General features: G+C 41.6%; 1 protein-coding gene across 1 annotated transcript in view; it reads right to left on the bottom strand.

The window, feature by feature from the left end:
* The window catches only part of fndc3a (fibronectin type III domain containing 3A), a 71,446-nt gene that overhangs the window by 22,107 nt on the left and 30,262 nt on the right, over positions 1-19,077 (bottom strand).

The following is a 19,077-nucleotide window of genomic DNA, read 5'->3' as shown; positions in this document are numbered from 1 at the left end:
TCTTTTGTTTTCATTTTCAATGTATAATTCTTACATATTGTACATTTAGAGCGGCTAGCATGTATCACCACAAAAAAAAAAAGGACCAGTTAAATCGTGAGTCATTTTTCCACCTGAGAACCCACACAGAACGGTTGCTAGAGAAGAGAAGAGCTCAGCCTAAATGAAGACAGTCACACGGGCTTGGCCATCATTACTTCCATATTAGAATCTAATTTGAGTGGGAGTTCAAAGTGTTTACTGTTAACTCCACTCACTTTTAAGACAAATTAGATGGAAATTATGCCACACAGTGCTCAGCTGTGCACCTGTCTAATGACTGATTAGACCAATTCTTCTTAGCGGTGCAGATGCTGACTAACAGCAAATCTGATGATTCACAGCAGCATCCTGTGTGATGTCTCTTTAAATCGAAAAACCAACTCTTAAAACTGTAGAGCGGAGTAACCTGGCAAGGTGAAGAAAAAAGGGAGATGAGGAACCCTTATGGTGCTGTGACAGAGTGGAAAAAAATAGAGGTCAGGATGTGGGGAGGGGTGACACACTCTTTTACATCAAACTGACGCACGAGGGCTGACATATCAGAATGGGGAAAAAAAGAAAACACACACAAACACACACACACCCCTCCCTCCTGTGTAAACTGGAGGATTGGTGGTGCTGACGTGGCCATGGAGTGCTAGCCTTCCGGAGAAGGCAGCCATGGGAAAACATTATCATCAATGAATATAAAAAAGAAACTTAGAGGTCAGAAAATGTGGCTTAAGATGTAAAACAAGGTTGTGAACATCCATTCATTTCCTCTTGCATGAAAAGGGGTATACACGGTTGAGCCATTGAGCTATGCAGAAGTTTTGATTTCTCTCCTTTGTTTGTATTTCGCTTCCCTTGTAATCTCTTAAAGTGGTCTAAAGCAATATTTCGACATGAAAAAGAAGCCAAAATCAAAAGAACTTCAAAAATTTATCAAGAACCTTGGAGAAAAGCTGGTGAAAAATTTCAGCCACCAAGGTGTGGTAATCTGAGAAGGTTTGGGGGGAAAAAAGAGCCAATGTACTTCTTAATGTCCTTGAAAATGTTTAGCATTTCATCTGAAACAGTTAGAAACAGTTTGTGTTTTCATATTTCTGATTTTTCAGTACTAAACATTAGGTTTGGCAAAGACGCGTCCTGAGTTCCCGCAAGTAAGCGTAGCGGAGTTGCACAAATTAGCCATTAGCAAGCGGTTGTGTCCAAATTCAGGGACTGAATCCTTCAAAAGACCCAACCTACCCAGTAGGCGTAGGCTGGGGACGGTACCAGACATAGAGTCTTTATTGGGGACAAAAAAGGGTGCTGAACTCAGGGTTTCCCCCAGAGCTTTATAAGCCTGGCGGGCCGCCAGGCTTTGCTTGCCCACCTGCCAGGCTAAGCGTCATGCCCCGCCCCCCTCCCCGACCCTACCGTGTTCGCTAACACGAATGGCGCAACGAAACTAGAGCCCTCCATCAGCTGATACTTTTGAGAAATAGCAGCGAAACATGTGCAACCCCCCCCCCCCCCACCTCCCCCCCCCCACCCCACCCCCCACGGCCGAAGCCGCCAGGCTTAACTCGTTTTCACGGGGAAACCCTGTGAACTTCTTAATTTCCTTAAAAACTTTCCTTAGAAACTGAAAAAAATGAAGTAGCACAGAGCTTTTAAACAGCAGAGAAATCTTTATTAACATGAGCTAGTCTCTTGATCCTTCCTCCTAGGGGTCACCGGGGGTCTTGTGGCTCAGGTCTTCATGCCAGATCACATCCATGAAGATGCGGATTGCTGTGGAACATCCAGGGATTTGGTTCGGGGCAGTAATGTGAGTTTTGGAAAGCTGAAACCTCAGACCTCCTCCAGCTTCAAGGTACTGAACAAGCGGGGATTAACACAGATCCTCTGAGGTGTACCGCAAACAGAGGAAACTTGGCAAACGTGATGTTGAATTAATGACAACAATCCAAGGAAAGTGTCATATCAAATTAACTCTTGAGTAGATTAGGAGAAAAAAAAATGAATCAAAAGAAGGGATTATAAAAAGAGAGACGAGCTTTCTCGTGGAAAAACTATGAGCTAAAAGAGATAAATTGTCAAAGACCACAAATAAAAAAAAGAGGAAGCAACTGGGTAATTAAAGAGGAATACGTGAGTGATATTACAAACAAAAGAAAGTGGAGCACTGAGCTGTTTTTAAAGGAGAGAAATAATTGCAATCTGTTTAGTTAATAGATGGCAATTTTCTGGCAAACAGCTCTGTTTTATCTTGATTTGAGCCATCTTTCCTGCAGGCAGGAAACAATTTTTATCAATTAGGAAATCTGTAATTTGCAGCAACATTTCTATCAAACACATGTGTGTGCTGGCCCTGCGCTTTGCTGCTTATGTGATCCATGCCGCTTAGCATCCAACCACCACAACTATCAGCCAGATGGAGCAGAAGGGGATGAAACAGAGGGGAAATAAAACTTGTGTGGGTTTGTTCGTAAACCAGAGCCGAGAGGAGGAAGCTGCACAGTAAACAGCGGAAGAATAAAAAAAAAAGCTATTATTTTTAGTTATCCAGTAAACTGTGATTTCCTAATGTGTCGAGCCTTTAGATGATTCCTACAATCCCACCGGTTTATGTTTACAGGAAGGAAGGGCATCGGTAACCTTCATGCTTGTGCAGATTACAGAACATCACACCCTGCTGCCGCTGCTCTGAGCCAGACTAAAATAGAGGCCATGACAGTGGGAGATGGATTTAATCCCCCATTTTTCTATAATAATGAATTATTTTACAGTTTAGGAAACAAAAAAATTCCAGCAGAGGTCCATTCCAAAACATTAACAAAACCGTTTAATCTGTGCAGAAACAGATGTTTTTTTAAAAGGCTTTACACGTCTCCATACTGATGAATCCCCTTTCACCGCCTCCCAGCACATTTTAGCAGTAACCATTTCTCTGGCTGATGCACAGATGTCAGTACGCCTCCCAAGCCAGTCCTTCTAACAGCTACTCACCTGCAGAAGTGGCGAATAAACCATCTGAATGCATATTTTTTGTGTGCGTGTCCTTGGGAGTTCAATGGGGGAGGTGAGGCGTAGAGATGCAAAGTGCTAATGTGTCTGGTGGTTGCAGTTCAATGTTGTTAACCATATGTGGGGGGAAAAGCTGGCTTGTGAGAGGATGCTTTGGGTGAGTAAACAATGCCAGAGTTTTGTTATTCCTAAATGATTTACGAAGGTCAGATCACGCAGTCTTTAGTGGATTTCACACACACACACACACACACACACACACACACACACACACACACACACACACACACACACACACACACACACACACACACACACACACACACACACACACACACACACACACACATTGACCAGGGCTAAAAAATATTAAAAATCATTGGACTGCTTTATTATTATTGTGAAGCATAAAAATACATAGGATAAACCAACATCTCCCTCTATTCTGTCATCACAACAATTTTAGCACTTTTCATATCTTTGGAATATTGATTTTGTGCACATTGGTAGAACGTAGGGCTGGGCGATATGGCCTAAAATCAATATCACGATACATTGAGGATTTCACCTTGATAACGATAAATGGACGACAACTACATGTATGCGCAGAAACAAAAGTTGTCCACTAGATGGGGCTGTCACATGTAGTACATTGAGTCACATTTTTACTTGACTCCAGGGGGTACAGCTTCTTAGAATGACATTAATGTTGCCGACCTTCACACATCTTTTCATTTTTTTATTATCAAATTTACTGACATGGGAAAAATTATCACGATAAGTCAGAAATTTCGATTACGATAAATTTTAGATTTATTGCCTAGCCCTACAATACAACGATGATAACATTTCTATGTCAAGTGAAATCTGATTATTAGACAATAAAGCAGAAATAAAAGTTACCATAGATACTATTACTATATTTGATCAAGTGAAAACATTTTACTAGATATTAGAGGAGGGGTGTAAAGGTTCATGTACTTGCATTAAAATGTTTCGCTACGGAACGTTGTGTTTGGCAAAGATGTGTACCAAGTTCCGACATGGACATGAAACTGTGTCGCACACATTAGCAAGCGGATACGCCAAAATTCAGGACCCGCAAACCTCGAAAGACCTAACCTACCAGTTGACGGAGGTCGGTACCAGACACCGGGTCCTTCGTTGACGTGAAAGAAATGAAGGCTGTAAAATGTAACGTTTATTTTTTTTTTCATCAAGCAACCGTGAAAGCTAAAAACAGATGCCGTAATCCAGACTAATTGAGATTTTTTTAAACCTGCCTCCATAACTTTCTCTTAAATGATCTAAAAACTGCTGATAAAACCTGGAAACAGTTAGCAGGATGGTAAAGAAAGTTTGGAGCCTCTTGGCCCTCATAACTTTCTCATTTCAGACCTGGCAGGCTGTGCCCATCAATTTCTGCTCCTTTTTGAATCAGACTATCTGACAGTCACATCCATTTTGGCCAGTAATTGGCAAGCTGTTCGGAGACGAAAATGGAATGTCTTCTTGAATTTTTCTCCGAGGACCGTTTCTCTCTTACGATCATTTTTAACAAACTCTCTGCAGCTCTAATAGTCCAAAACAGGCCATTGCCATATTAATGCCAACTATAAATGGTCAGGTGAAGACGCTTTTGTTCTAGATGATAAGGACAAAGCCGATGATCACTCAGTTTTAAAACTCAAAAGAAACTCAAGCTGCTTCCTAGATATCATGATGCCATTGATGCACACAGAAAAATATAGACTTGTGAACAAAGATGTTGAGGTGTGCATGTGTGTGTACGCACAAATTTATTAGGATATATCTTCTCCCTTAACACATTGCTTCAAGTCAATTCACCACAATAGCGGTCTTAAATTTTGTGGCCCATCTCTGTCAGGCTTAAAAATCCCTGTGAAACGAGACAGTGTTTTATGCCATCGCCCAGAGAATGAATCATCCAAACCGATGGTGAATCACCAGCTTTGAGTTTATCAGGTGGCAACAAATTCCGGTGATACAGCCATTGGATCTGGAATCTTGTGGCAGATTTGGATAAAGGCTGATGTGGCAAGGACTTGGGGTGAAGTTTTGAGTATCGCATGCATGCAACCCACTCCCCAAAAGCAGGCAAAAGGAATAGAGCGAAGAAGGATGCTGAATGGCAACTCTAATTAGCTCCCCTCACAAAAAGGTCCCACCTTCAAGGCGGATATCGAATGCAGCAAATGCCCTCTATAAACTGCGTTTTACAAGATTGACTGTTCTTATTAAACAGGCTGTAACGCCCTATCACGTAGCAAGTTGCACACCTCCAGCTGCTAAAAATAGGGACTGAATACAAGAGAAAATGATTGAAATTGTGAGGGGGAAAAAAAAACAGGTGAAAAGTAGCTCATTTTAAATCTGTACCTGCGCCCATGAGTCCACGTTAAGGTTAGAGAGGGTGGATTAAATACACACAGAGAGAGGATTAAATATACACAGCAGGTAAAAAAGTGAACAGAGATTGATGTTTTCACACAACATGAACCAAACCAACCACAGCCGCACATACATTCTTGCCTGTACGTGCACACACACATGCATTCACACACGCACACCCTTCTTCCTCCCTCTTTGCACTGCAAGTGGTGAGTCATCCCTCTATTCACGTCACTGAGAGATGAGTGCACCCTGTGACAGGCCAGTTAGTAGCAGTCACACTGATCTATGTGGCACCTCTTAGTTCCATGTTTCTCCTTTGATGGAAAAAACTATGTAATCCTGCTCCATATTAGGAAGTTTTACTCTGCTTATACTGGAGAGCTGATATTGGAGATCAGTCAGATAAAAGCAGGCAAAAAGAGTCCCTGCAGTGAACATGCTGTAACGGTGCAACAACACCTATATCTCTTTTTTTTTTGGAGCTTGTCATCTAAGACTGGATGCTCGAGGCCTGTTGTTTCACTGCTATTTCTGTAAAGGTACTGAAAAAGGATGGCATTTTAAGCAGCTATTGGAGATCTTGTTGTAATACTTGTTCTTTTTGAAGTACAATCAGTAGCTGAGTTTATGTTTATGTATTTAGCAGACGCTTTTGTCCAAAGCAACTTACAAGTGATAATCGGCATATTGCCCTTGAGGCTACAAACAACAACAATAACAACAACAACTTGACATCAGTCATGGAGAGTAGGGAACAAGGTGTGGACAGTAGAGAGGGGGCACGGGTGCAGGGAGGGGTGCTAGTTATGAAGATGCTCTCTAAAGAGCAGGGTCTTCAGGAGTTTCTTGAAAATTGAAAAGGAAGCTCCTGTTCTGGTAGTGCTTGGAAGGTCATTCCACATTTGTGGAACAATGCATGAGAAGAGTCTGGATTGTCCTGAGCGTGGTGTAGGCACTGCTAGCCGACGATCCTGTGATGACCGGAGCGGCCGGGCCGAGACGTAAACCTTTACAAGAGGATTCAGGTAGATGGGAGCCGTACCATCTCGGACTTTGTATGCTAGTGTTAGCAATTACAATTTGATGCGTGCTGCTAGCGGTAGCCAGTGGAGCTCAATGAACAGAGGAGTGACGTGTGCTCTTTTTGGCTGATTGAAGACCAGATGCGCCGCTGCGTTCTGGACCATTTGAAGAGGTTTCACAGTACAGGCTGGAAGACCAGTTAGAAGGGCATTGCAGTAATCGAGGCGGGAGATGACAGTAGATTGCACCAGGAGCTGGATGGCATGTTGTGTTAGGTATGGTCTGATCTTTCGTATGTCATACAGCGCAAAGCGGCATGAACGAGCAACAGAGGCAACATGATCTTTAAAGGTCAGGTGTTCATCAATCACAGCACCCAGATTTCGAACTGCCTTTGCAGGAGCCAGAGATAGGAAGTCATTTCGGATTGAGATATTGTGCTGTATGGATGGTTTTGTTGGGATGACAAGTAGTTCAGTTTTAGGGAGGTTGAGTTGGAGATGGTGGGGTTTCATCCATTTTGATATGTCAGAGAGACAGTTTGATATTCGTGCAGAGACAGTGTGGTCGTCCGGTGGAAATGACAGATAGAGTTGGGTGTCGTCTGCATAGCAGTGGTAGGAGAAGCCATGTGATCGAATGATCTCACCCAGTGAGGTGGTGTATATGGCAAAGAGAAGAGGTCCTAGTACAGAGCCCTGGGGGACTCCTGTGGCAAGATGGTGCACGGTAGAGGATTGTCCAAGCCAAGATACACTGAATGATCGTCCTGTGAGGTACGATTCAAACCAGGTGTGTGCTTTCTCTGTGATGCCCATGCTAGAGAGTGTGGACGAAAGGAAGCCATGGTTGACGGTGTCAAATGCAGATGCAAATGACGATAAGTCAAGGAGGATAAGCACTGAGGATTCGCCTGTCGCAATAGCTTCTTTTAAGGATTCAGTCACTGCTAACAGAGCAGTTTCAGTGGAGTGGCCCTTTTTGAACCCAGATTGGTAAGGGTCAACCAGACAGTTTTGTGAGAGGTATTCTGTGATCTGCTTGAAAACTACCCTTTCAATGATTTTGAACAGAAAAGGGAGGAGAGAGATAGGTCGGTAGTTCTCCAAATGATTTGGAGGAAGAGATGTTTTTTTTTAGCAGCGGTTTCAAGTTGCACATGCATGCTGGATGTAAAAGTTTTCTTAAACCTCCATCACTGGAATAGCCCCAGAAAGGAAATAGACAGGATAATGACAAGGGAAATTAGTATTCATGGCCCCACCCACATTGAGTTGGGAACTCCCAGAGGAAGATGAGAGCAGAGTGTGTCTTGGCCATACACATGAACACGTTAGCGCCCTAATGGGCGCTGGAGAGCGTAACAGCATCACTGCCTACTGGGCCAATGCAGGGTTAGAACCTATGCCTGTTTGTGTCCAGCCTACAGTTGCAACAACCAGCTACACAACAGTTTTGACTACACAACAGTTTTGATAAATTCCAGTCTGGTTTTTGTAAAAAGCATTCAAAAGAAACAGCTTTGCTTAAAGTTTCCAGTGGCATCATGATGGCTGCAGAAAATGGGGAATTCACAGTGTTAGTATTGTTAGATCTTTCTGCAGGTTTTGACACTGTTGATCACAGCACCTTAATTAACAGACTTGGTGACTCAGTGGGGATCTCTGGAACTGTTCTAGACTGGTTTAGATCGTACATTTCTAACAGAAGTTACAGTGTCTGTATAAACCAAATCATGTCTGATTTTACAGATCTGTTCTGTGGGGTACCCCAAGGCTGTTTTGGGTCCACTGCTGTTTCTGCTGCACATACACCCTCTTAGACAGATACTTGATTATTTTAATAATGTCTCTTATCACCTATATACAGATGATATTCAGCTGTACTGGTCCTTTAAGGACTCTGAGTTCTATGAACTGTCTGAATTACTAGAGTGTCTATCAGCTATCACCAGCCGGCTAGAAGATAACTTCCTTCAGTTAAACTCTGAAAAGACTGAATGCCAGATCATTGCCCCTGAGAGCATGTTTCCCCTGATTAGTCTAAAACTCGGTCATTTATCCTCGCTGTCAAGACAAACTTAAGAAATGTGGGTGTTATTTTTGACCAATCAATGTCTCTTGAAGGTCACTCAAAAACATTGGTCCGAAACTGTTTTTATCATTTAGGAAATATCTCCAAACTGCGAAGGTTTGGTGTCAAAACATGAACTTGAAATGGTTATCCATGCATTTATCTCCTCCCGTCTAAATTACTGTAACACGCTTTTCATGCGTTTTAACAAAAAAGCCTTTGATCGCCTTCAGTTGGTCCAGAACTCTGCTGCGAGGCTCCTAACTGGAGCAAACAGAAGAGCACACATCACTCCTATTCTAATGTCTCTCCACTGGTTACCAGTTAACTTTAGAGTTCATTTTAGAATCCTGATTATAATTTTCAATGCTCTACATGGTCAAGCTCCTCCCTATATTACTGAACTGTTAAAGCCTTACGCTCCAACCCGAGCCCTCAGGTCCACACTCCAGAACCTTCTAGAAGTTCCAAAGACCAGACACAAAAGTCGAGGTGATCGCTCCTTCCAGACTGTTGCACCCCGACTCTGGAATGATCTTCCTTTATCCTTATGCAGTGTTGACAGTCTGGACACTTTATAAAAAACAGCTAAAGACCCTTTTATTTAAAGCTGCTTTTAGCTAACCTTTTCTTTTCTTATTTTTAACTCAAATTTTTAATCTTTCATCTGTTTATGAAAATTTATAATTTTATGACCACTTTTTCTGTTAATGTAATTATGTTTTGAGAACATTTTGATTGTATGATGTTAATCTCTTCATGATTTTATGACTTTGTTTTATTTTGTTTTGATCTTTGTGAAGCATTTTGTGATTCCATGTCTGTGATAAGTGCTATATAAATAAAATTTACTTACTTACACACTATTGAAAAGAGATCACATGGGATAACTATTAACTTACTATTAACTTTCTAGCCTATGTGCTGTGATTTTATATTTAGGCCCGAGCAGCGAAAGCGCTGCGAAGGCCTCTTGTTTTTGCTCTGTTTATTATTATTTTTTTTATTTATTATTCCGGTGCCGCTTTGACTGGCTTTTTGGGGACCTTAACATACCCCAAAACTCACAATATTTTGCATACTTGTCAGGCCTGGTGAAAAATTTGATATTTTAAAGGTCCCAAAAAAATCGCAAAGAAAATGGCTGAACAGCGCCCCCTAGAAAATGAAAAAAAACCCTCTCCATAAAGCTTAGTTTATCGTACCGTTATGAAATTTGGTACACTTATAGTACTCAATAGTCCGCACAGAAAAGTCTCTTGCAAGCATGGTCAATATCAAACAGGAAGTCGGCCATTTTGGGTTGAAATGGCGATTTTTTGCCGTTTTGGCCGTTTTTAGGGTCCGTTTCTGATTGGATTGCTCGATCATTTTTTGCACGATCATCTCAAAAATTCTGTAAAATTGCTCAGAAGAGATGGGCGAACAAAATGAGACAATAAAATTGACTTTTCGTAAATACTGAAGGGGCGGGGCCAGGCCTCGAAGTTTGACTACTCGCCAAAAATTTTTAAATTGCTATAACTTCATAACTGAATGGAATAGAGTTACCAAACTTTCTGTGGTCATTCGTCATCACCTCACAAAGTAAATTGAATGGTCACATGATGACATCACACAAGCCCCGCCCCCTCAGGACCAAAAAGGTTAAGTTTTACTGTGAAAGGTCCCAAATTGCCCCATTTCACTAAATCACCACAAATTTGTAGCTGGTAACTCAAGACAAGTGGGGGTTGCTTGGTGTCACATTATGTGAGTTTTCGGCAGAGGGCGGGGCTGTGGCGGCGCGGCGAAGTCAGGCGTACCGCCGTGGCCTTACGTTTGCCTCCCATTTCGTCATTTCTAAAGATATCATCACGAAACTTCTTGTGAGTGATCCTAGTCTGGCCCCCTAAAAGATCTGATGTGAACATCCGGTGGGCGTGGCCTATTTTCTGAAATAGCGCCCCCTAGGACGATTAAAACTGTCAGCCCCAAGCCATGCTTTGACTGAGGATTACGAAATTTGGTACACTAATGTGGTGTCTCAGGACCTACAAAAAAGTCTCTTGGACCCAAGTGCAAAGTCGCACAGGAAGTCGGCCATTTTGGTCCAAGTACGCGATTTACTGGTTTTCGCACACCTTGTTTGGAGAGTGATGCTCCGTCGCCCTTTTCACCAATCTCCTTGAAACGTCTGCTATATACTCTTAAGACAAAGAGGAAAAAATTCAACCGTCGGATTTTTCAAAAGTTTAACGGTGTGGGCGTGGCTAAGCCTCAAACTTTGACCTGTCGCCACGCCACTCATTTTTTCACAGCTCCCTACTGGACTCCTTTTACCCAATCAGCAGGGATCTCTGGTAAACAGCAGTAGACAACTTGAGGTCACTTGGTATCCAGTACTGGCAGGTTTCAAAAAAAGGCGGGGCTTCAGGAGCATGGCGAAAATCGCCATCACGCCATGGAAGTATGTTTGCCTCTCATTTCTTCAGTTATCGTGATATTGCTACGAAACTTCTGGTGCGTGATCCTAGTCTGACCCCCAAGCGACATAGATATCTGAAATTTGTGGGCGTGGCCTAATTTCTTAAATAGCGCCCCCTAGGACCATTTAAACTAATAGCCCCAAGCTATGCTTTGACTGAGGATTACGAAATTTGGTACACTAATGTGGTGTCTCAGGACCTACAAAAAAGTCTCTTGGAGCCAAGCGCAAAGTCGCACAGGAAGTCGGCCATTTTGGTCCAAGTACGCAATTTAGTGGTTTTCGCACACGTTGTTTGGAGAGTGATGCTCCGTTGCTTTTTTCACCAATCACTTTCACACTTCTGCTATATACTCTTAAGACGAAGGGGAAAAAATTCAACCGTCGGATTTTTCAAAAGTTGAAAGGTGTGGGCGTGGCTAAGCCTCAAACTTTGACCTTTCGCCACGCCACTCTTTTTTTTCACATCTCCCTATTGGACTCCTTTTACCCAATCAATAGGAATCTCTGGCAAATAGCAGTAGACAAGTTGAGGTCACTTGGTATCCAGTACAGTTAGGTTTCGAAAAAAGGCGGGGCTTTGGGAGCATGGCGAAAATCGCCATCACGCCAAGGAAATACGTTTGCCTCTCATTTCTTCAGTTTTGGTGATATCGCTACGAAACTTCTGGTGAGAGATCCTAGTCTGAGCCCCAAGAGAAATAGACAGCTGAAGTTTGTGGGCGTGGCCTATTTTCTTAAATAGCGCCCCCTAGAGCCATTAAAACTGTCAGCCCCAAGCCATGCTTTGACTGAGGATTACGAAATTTGGTACACTAATGTGGTGTCTCAGGACCTACAAAAAAGTCTCTTGGAGCCAAGCACAAAGTCGCACAGGTCATTTTGGTCCAAGTACTCGAATTAGTGGTTTTCGCACACGTTGTTTGGAGAGTGATGCTCCGTCGCCCTTTTCACCAATCTCCTTGAAACGTCTGCTATATACTCTTAAGACAAAGAGGAAAAAATTCAACCGTCAGATTTTTCAAAAGTTTAACGGTGTGGGCGTGGCTAAGCCTCAAACTTTGACCTGTCGCCACGCCACTCTTTTTTTCACAGCTCCCTACTGGACTCCTTTTACCCAATCAGCAGGAATCTCTGGCAAACAGCAGTAGACAACTTGAGGTCACTTGGTATCCAGTACTGGCAGGTTTCAAAAAAAGGCGGGACTTCAGGAGCATGGCGAAAATCGCCATCACGCCATGGAAGTATGTTTGCCTCTCATTTCTTCAGTTATCGTGATATTGCTACGAAACTTCTGGTGCGTGATCCTAGTCTGACCCCCAAGCGACATAGACATCTGAAATTTGTGGGCGTGGCCTAACTTCTGAAATAGCGCCCCCTAGGACCATTTAAACTAATAGCCCCAAGCTATGCTTTGACTGAGGATTACGAAATTTGGTACACTAATGTGGTGTCTCAGGACCTACAAAAAAGTCTCTTGGAGCCAAGTGCAAAGTCGTACAGGAAGTCGGCCGTTTTGGTCCAAGTACTCGATTTAGTGGTTTTCGCAGGCATTGTTTGGAGTATTATGCCCCATCGTCCTTTTCACCAATTGCCTTCAAACTTCTGCTATATCCTCTTAAGACATAGGGAAAAAAATTCAACCGTCTGATTTTTCAAAAGTTGAAAGGTGTGGGCGTGGCTAAGCCTCAAACTTTGACCTTTCGCCATTACATTTCTTGACAATAACTCCCATGTGCATGATCAGATCTATATCAAACTTTGTCTGTGTGATCACTGACCACATCTAAAGATAATGACAATGTGGACAGCTGACATCCCCTAAGTCCCGCCCCCTACTACAGGAAGTCTATTGTTTTATGGTGAAATGCCCATATTTGTCAAGATCTGATAGCTTTCCAGTGCACCAAGATAAGTTTAACCTACAATAACTTCAAACAGCGTGGTCAGAAAAGCATTACAGTTGGTCTGTGTCATCACACCACCAGAGTCGTAAAGGTAGAGTATGCCCTAGTTGTGAGACGTGTAATATAATGGTGTGCTCAGAGGGGATGCTGAGTCAGGGTGAGATGCGGATGAGGTGATCGCTTGCGGTTTCTGGTTTTGGGGTGGTCGACGTTTCTGTTCCGCGGACGTGCCCTGGTGCCCCGGGCTGCCAGCGAGGCCGGAGCGGCGCAGAGCTGCGAGGGCCGAACGACGCTGCTTGCAGCTTTAATTTTATCTATTACATTTAATTAGATTTATATTTTATAATTGTCATTCCGTATCATGTCTGATTTTGTGAAAGCATAATCAAATATTTTTTAGTTAGGTAAGCACCTTCCTCAGTAGAAATAAATGCACTGGGGTTGAATGGAGACACATCATAGATGGCGGCCCGCTGCTTCGCCAGCTCTGATGGGAAGCACCAGTCCATTGGCCGTCTACGTATATGATATCTTTTGTCATGGCTAGCAGTAGCTAACCAATAGCATTACATGCTCCACAACATTTCAGAATGAGATAACACATCAACGTAGCTTTTTTATTCAAGAAAGAAAGAGCAAACAGAGGCAGCAGAAGAGTCACGTTACTGTTAGCCAATCAGAAGCAAGATGCATGCATCTAACTAATATTAAATATTACATATAATAATATAAAATATTAATGAGTTAGACTGGTAATCCTGTCGCTTGAAGTTTTTTCCTCCACAGAAAACAACCCAGAAGGGATTAATTCCTACTAGAAACCACAGCAGATTAAATGGAAAACTAAGTTAATGAGACTAGGGATGTCTGATATTGGCATTAATCTCCTGAGACCCGGCACTTTCAGTGTTTTCTATAGTGGACATTTTGCTCAGCTTTGACTTCTTTCACTTTTTTGAGTTACTCCATTTAGCCCTATAGTGCCCTTTAGAGTACATCCTGCATAGATCGGTGTTGGTTGACACAGATATTTGACATTCTGAGTTAGACTACATCAGAAATCGCATATCAGTTTTGAAAAAGCTAATGAACATCTTAACTATAAAGGTATTACAATCCAAACTCATGATATTCTGCATTATTATTTTTAAGAGGTGGGAGACTCTGCATTTATTGGTATTGGAAATTAGACTACTGTATATCAGTATTATGTATGGCTAAAACGAATCATTCAATGGTTCGATTCATTAAATTCCTCTAACTATATTTTACTGATTCAAAGCTTTGTTAAATGCGTGTGACACAGTTTGAATAAATTTTACTGGTGCACAATGTGGCAATCTAGGTCCTGTAGAGGAAAAAAGAGAAACCAGCAAAGACAGAAAACATTGTAAAAGGCTGAAATGGCAAAAGTTTGGGATCAAGAGTTAAACTACGGGTAGATTGGCTAATGCTTTGTGGTTCAGAGAAAACACGATGGTTGTGAATGACTACTCTTTACAAGCGAAAACAAAAATCCCCACCACCCCATTTGTTTGTGGATGTCTGCAGCCTGCAACACTATGGAGCAGAACCGCAGCAGCTACCTGCAGTCAGGTTGCTACTTTGAGTCCTCACACCGTATAAGGACCATGGCAAGCTGTTGAAGCATGTAAATCACAAATGCTTCTACCTTTGAATACATATTGGACTGGATTGTGTTGCAACCAATACATAATAAATTAGATATGCCACCATCACATTGTTAACATTATAATTAAAAATAATATTAGCATTTCCAGTACTACTGAACATGTTTATGAAATAATGAAATTCTACTGATCATATGTGGATATATTTGTTATGACTAAGATGAGTGATATTAAAATGCAAATAAAATGTAGGTCATATCTTTTACATTAAATATTTATTAACTATAAATATCAGATGGGAAAAAGGGAATTAATCAGTTTAATACATACTATTGAGTCTTTTATAATTTTGGTGTTTAATTTTCATAGTTTTATCAGAAGACCACAATCTTGTTACGATTGAAACATCAAAAGGAACATTTGATTAATCGACAAAGCAGTGTTTCCCATAGAAATAGCATATCGGTTAAAACAAAAAAGCTTATATCGACCATCCAAGTATGAGACCTTATAAAAAACACGCTAGAAAAGGGAGTCAGACAACTTGGATCATGTAATCTAAAGAAATCCCATTTGAAACATAAAATGTGGGAAGAAAACGAGTAGCCATGAGCCTGAAGAAATGTCAATAAAAGGCGCTACGTCTCCGGTCATAAAGAAAGAGAATCATCCTGAGATCAATGCTTTCCCAGGCAACTTCAATCCTCTGTAATGGTTCACAATTATGGCCCCACAACGCATCCTGCTCCGACTATTCCAACAGGCTTCTGCTGTCGCCATCAACGACGTGCAACAGCTACACTTTATTGTTGCTCTCACAAAGCCAGCGCAATCACCGACAACAGTGGGGAAGGAAAATGACTCCCATCAGGGTAAATGAGAAACACATCTAACTAAAACATCGCATCTCTGCTCCCAACTAAACACCATAACCACACCATATGTTTATTCCACATTATAATAGATTATCGGCACACTGTTCGTTTTAATCAGCTGCTAAACTGAACGGCAAGAGTGGAGATGGTTATGAAGGATGGAGAGAGGATGAAAGAAATGGTTTTCCTGCAGCAGTATGAATCCCTAAAAGAAAAAGTTGTTTGCTGAAATGATCCCTCCCTTTTTCACAGATCCTTATTAAAGGAAACGTAACGATAAAAGCAGCTTTCAGCTGAAACTTTTAAATGTCACCACAAGTAAAAATACTCACAAATGAAAAAAATAATTGTTGATTTAGGCTCACACAAGATCAGTTAAGCCTTTTTCTTTTTCTAAGAAATCTCATTCATAACGAGCTATGCAACAAATCTTTTCATTTATAGCTCTGCGCAGACTCAGAGCTCCGAGACTGCTGAAATCTCTCCATCATTCCTGAAGAAGACATCATTGCATCCTGACTAAAGTGAACCATAAAATCTGCAGGGTGGGAAGCTTTAATTCTGGAGTAATATGGTCTTTTATTTTAATGATGTCAATAAAAGCTGAAAATGTGAAAAATTTCTAAATTCAATTCATTATAAAAGGTGTTGAGTTGTATTAAACGGTCAAAAAGACTAATTTTAGTCTCTGGGCTTCTTCTAAACATCAGAAACCAGAAATGTTGTCACCTTGTTGTGATTAAAATTGGCAGTTGAGTCATGCTTAAACAAGACGTCTCATAAAAAGTGAATTTGTGAGTCGATCTTTGAAAAACTTAGCTGCAGAGAATTCCCTCTTTCAGCTTTTGCATTCATCTTTTAGCTACAAGGCTCAGATATCTGCACTGGCAAACAATAATACGATAGTATTATTGATGAATAAATTATTGTCATAATTTTGAGCGAAGTGTCCTGGTGCCACTGCGAAGTATTTCCATACATAATAAAACCATATTCCTGTTTATGTCTAAAATCGTGTTTAGCAGCAGTTTGGCAATATTTAATTGACAATCTATTTGTTTCCATTAATTAGATTTTTATTTAATTTCCTAATTAGAATGTAATGACAGTCTTACTGGCTGTGGGATGTTTAGAAAATGTGCAGTAAAAGCTACTAGATGTTAGAGGGCAGCATCGGGATTGGGTCCCGCCGGGTCCCGTGCGACCCAACACAAATCTTGTGGGGGCGGGCGGTGTGAATTTTGCTGCGGGCGGGAACGGTCGGCTAAAAGAAACAGTGCAACAAAGGACGCAAACTCAATACATCTCTTTTATTGTGAGGTAATAATTTCTCTGAGTTTTGCGGTTGCGGGCGGGAGTAGACATGCACACTGCGGGTGCGGGCGGGAGTGTAACACACACGTTGCGGTTGCGGGCGGTAATGGTCAGAAATTCAGCGGGAGCGGGCAGGAGCGGGATGAAGAAAACAGTCCCACGCAGGACTTAAATAGATGTCACTATTTCATCAGGGGCCTCATTTTTAAAGTTTGCCTTCGTACAAAACGAGGTATGAAAACTGCTTAAGTCCCTTTCCACACAAAGTTTGTGATTGATTAACAAAAACTTGATGGAAAAATGTGCGCAACTTTAAACAAACTGAAGCTGGCAGAAGTACATTTTCTAGGCAGGAAACCTGGCAGCACAGCCATAGTGTTGCTTCTATTGATAGTACCAATGATTTCTGCCATCTTAGGCAAGTGTGACCACTTCTTTTTTAGGTTTTCATTTTTTTATTATTTTTTTTATGCCTGCCGCGATCACCCGAGTCTCCACAGCTACCTGCTGCAGCAACGCCGTACCACTCAAAGGCAATAAAATATTTTTTCCATGGCTACGTCACACCCCAGAGTCTGGATTTCTATCTGGGTTGTCATGGTTAATCATGACATGGAGTCGATAAGCAGGTTTATTTTTAATCCACAACATTCCCAACGTTGTTTAAATTGTCCATTTATGGAAGAAAATGGGTGTGCAGGAGCACATTTGTAGGGCAGGTGTGGTTTATAAAACTTTACTTATAAAACTGCTGCAGCCGCACGTAAGAAGAGTGCTATTGGTCGAAAAATTTGTTTGTATAATTAATATTCTTTTGCCGAGCTTAAAGCTGCTATTCGGAGTTTTTCAGGAATTATGTATGATTTTTCAATAATCCATAAAAGTGATTGTCATATCATATAATGTAGGACATACATCTCTTTTTTTTTTTTTGCTAAGCCTACCACCCATCCCACTGAGCTCAATGCAACACTAACTGAGCACCGGTCAGCACTTACTAATAGCGTTTGACCACCGCTTACGCACAGATGCCAATCACAGAGCATGCTCGAACGTTTAAGGACGTACCTCGGTTGATGCACAGTTGGCAACTGTACTCATGGACAAGTCTTTAACTCCTTCACTGCTATTGATGACAAAAGGCGGCATTTTAAATGCAACCATTCACTGCCAATGATGACTAAATTCATTTGCATTTTTTACTGTGTGGGCGTCGGAAAGAGCCCCCGCACCGTGAGAACAAACATCCCAGCTCTAAAGCCGATCTTCATCCGCATACATCACAAGTCATGTGATCAGGAAGCAGAAAATCCATGTGTTAGGAGATTGTTTTGGGCCCCTGCTGTAAAAAAAAGTGAGGCGCAAACCAGAAAAGCGTCTGCCGATCACAATTCAACAACGGATTATGAAAGAAAGGATAACGCTGGAAACATGGATTCTTCCTGATGTAAGTGGTGAGTCTACTCTTTGTTATGTTAGTTTTGACGTTGACATCATCATAGAGGGCAACGTTCTGTGACTCTTAAAAAAAACAGTGAAAATGCTGAAAAACGCTGTCAGCAAAGGGCTTTTCTGATCAGGAAATGGCTGCCAGTGAATGAGTTAAAATATAAATATCTGAATAAGCAAACATAACACGAGCAAAATAATTGTAAAACTTTGTGTTTTAGCTCTCCTTTGTTAGCTAGAGGAGAGCGTTCATGGACGATAGGCATCGCTTTCGGCCTTAAATACGGAAATGAAAGTAGGTCATGGTGTAATATGCTTTTCAGCCACTAGATGGTGACATAAGAAAAAAGAAAATATTAGACAGCTATTGTAAAGGTAAAGCGGAGGTTCTTTTATTTCAGGTGGATCATCTAAATCATTGGTCCCCATAACTGTCAATCATTCTGGCGAAGCTGTTACGCAAGGCTGTCGTACGTGCTCGCTCTTCACTACCGGACCAGTTTTCACATTGTGCGCATGCACACTCTGTTTATATTCATTCTACATCTCCGTTCTCACCACGTTTGTTTGAAAATGGCTGACAGTCACAGGGGGAAAAAAGTGATCAAGTCTACAATAAAAAGAGAAAGGCATCCGAATGCATTTCAGATTACCGCTAGGAGTGGCGAGTGCGAGGCCGGCAGCTACTTGTAAACAGAGCGCGCCTGGTAGAGTGGTGTGTGTGCGCACTTTTCAGAACGCGGAGAGAGCGGTTATTTCCTGATAATCAGAAAGAACATCTGCATTCCTTTCAAGTAGGGTTTTACTTAGGATTCTAAGTACGTAGTTTTACAAATAAGACCACAGACTTTTGTAAAAAAAAAAAAAAGACACATTTAAAAGGCAAA

The sequence above is a fragment of the Nothobranchius furzeri genome, chromosome 13 (genome assembly GCF_043380555.1).
Source record: "Nothobranchius furzeri strain GRZ-AD chromosome 13, NfurGRZ-RIMD1, whole genome shotgun sequence".
Taxonomy (NCBI): domain Eukaryota; kingdom Metazoa; phylum Chordata; class Actinopteri; order Cyprinodontiformes; family Nothobranchiidae; genus Nothobranchius; species Nothobranchius furzeri.
The sequence above is the reverse complement of the archived record's forward strand: the minus strand, read 5'-3'. Positions and strand labels throughout refer to the sequence as shown.